Here is a 1,769-nt window from a genome sequence, read left to right as displayed (position 1 = left end):
GATGCCAAGAGTAAACATCAACATTTTAGGAATCAGTGAACTAGAATGGACTGGAATGGGCTAATTTAATTCAGATGACCATTATATCTACTACTGTGGGCAAGAATCCCTTAGACGAAATGGGGTAGGCCTCATAGTGAACAAAAGAGTGGGAAAGGCAGTACTTGGGCGCAGTCTCAAAAATGACAGATCTCTGTTCATTTTCAAGGTAAACCATTCAATATCACAGTGATCCTAGTCTATGTCCCAACCACTAATGCCAGAGCTGAACAATTCTATAAAGACTTAGAAGACCTTCTAGAACGAACACCAAATGGCATTTGGTGCTACTTTGGAAGTAAAGACCTCAAGGGAGCTGAAGGTTGTGGGAGCCACCAGACCCTGTGCATCTCTGAATGTGAAAGGACCGTGTGTATCAGAAAACGAGCTTGGTGTTAGTAGCACGAGTCAGTGGAAAATCTGTGGCCTGGATCCCACAACGACACTCACATCTACTTTGAAGTAGTCAACCAGCACAACGCCCGGATCCTGCAAGGAGGCCGAGGCTCCATCCAGTTCGTCACGCACTACCAGCACTCCAGCACCCAGCAGCGCATCGGTGTGACCACCGTTGCCCGCAGTCGGGCAGATATGCAGAGCCAGCTGAAGCACATCGAAGCGGCGTTTGACCAGGAGGCGGCTGCGACGCTGATGGCGCGGCTGGGGGGTGTTCCAAGCCAAGTCGGAGGAGGGTCCGGACATGCTCCGGTGGCTGGATCGACAGCTCATCCGGTTGTGTCAGAAGTTTGGACAGTATAACGAAGAAGACCCCGTGTCATTTAGGTTATCAGATTCCTTCTCTCTACACCCTCAGTTCATGTTCCATCTTAGAAGGTCTCCATTCCTTCAAGTCTTCAACAACAGCCCTGATGAGTCGTTTTATTATCGGCACCACTGTGCCTGGCAGGATCTCACCCAGTCCCTCATCATGATCCAGCCCATCCTGTATTCTTACTCCTTCCACGGGCCCCCAGAGCCTGTGCTCCTGGACAGCAGCAGCATTCTTGCTGACAGAATTCCGCTCATGGACACTTTCTTTCAAATTGTCATTTATCTTAGTGAGACCATAGCCCAGTGGCGGAAAGCAGGCTACCAGGACATGTCCAAGTACGAAAACTTTAAGCACCTCCTGCAGGCGCCCCTGGACAATGCACAGGAGATCCTGCAGGCGTGGTTCCAGGTGCTGCAATGCATTCACATGGAGCACAGGGGCAGCCAGGCTTGACTTCTTTTGTCCAAAGTGAATCCGTCTCAGACACACAATAACCTGTATGCTTGGGGACAGGAAACAGGAGCACCCATCCTCACTGATGACATTAGCCCGCAGGTGTTCATGGACCATCTGAAGAAGCTGGCCATCTCCACTGATTGTTGAGCTAAGGATATGGGCAGGAAATGGAAGAAAACATTGTCACTTTGTGTTCACAATTTTTTATAAAGGCTTAACATTCCTTTTACTTTGTCAGTGGATTTTAATAAATAATCAAATGAAATCTTTAGATTTTAATTTATTTGTATTCCTTACCTGTGCCCTTTTTCTTACTCCATGGAATTATAGGGTCATAAAGATTTTGGTATTGGTAGATGTTTATATGCTTTTTGTATCCTAACTTTTAGAGTCTGTATAAAATCAGAGCTAATGTATTTTGGCAACTTGCTTACATGAAAATCATAATGATCAGAAAGACTATAAATCTGGATGAAGGAAAAAAAGAGATTTCTTTTTCACC

At 46.3% G+C, this 1,769-nt stretch overlaps 1 pseudogene; it reads left to right on the top strand.

The window, feature by feature from the left end:
* Positions 1-313: 313 nt before the first annotated feature.
* Positions 314-1,414, top strand: LOC128045242 (protein transport protein Sec23B-like; annotated as a pseudogene).
* The last annotated feature ends 355 nt before the right edge of the window (positions 1,415-1,769 follow it).

This window comes from Budorcas taxicolor, chromosome 3, assembly GCF_023091745.1.
Source record: "Budorcas taxicolor isolate Tak-1 chromosome 3, Takin1.1, whole genome shotgun sequence".
In the NCBI taxonomy this organism is placed as follows: Eukaryota; Metazoa; Chordata; class Mammalia; order Artiodactyla; family Bovidae; genus Budorcas; species Budorcas taxicolor.
This window is presented reverse-complemented; position numbering and strand designations above follow the sequence as displayed.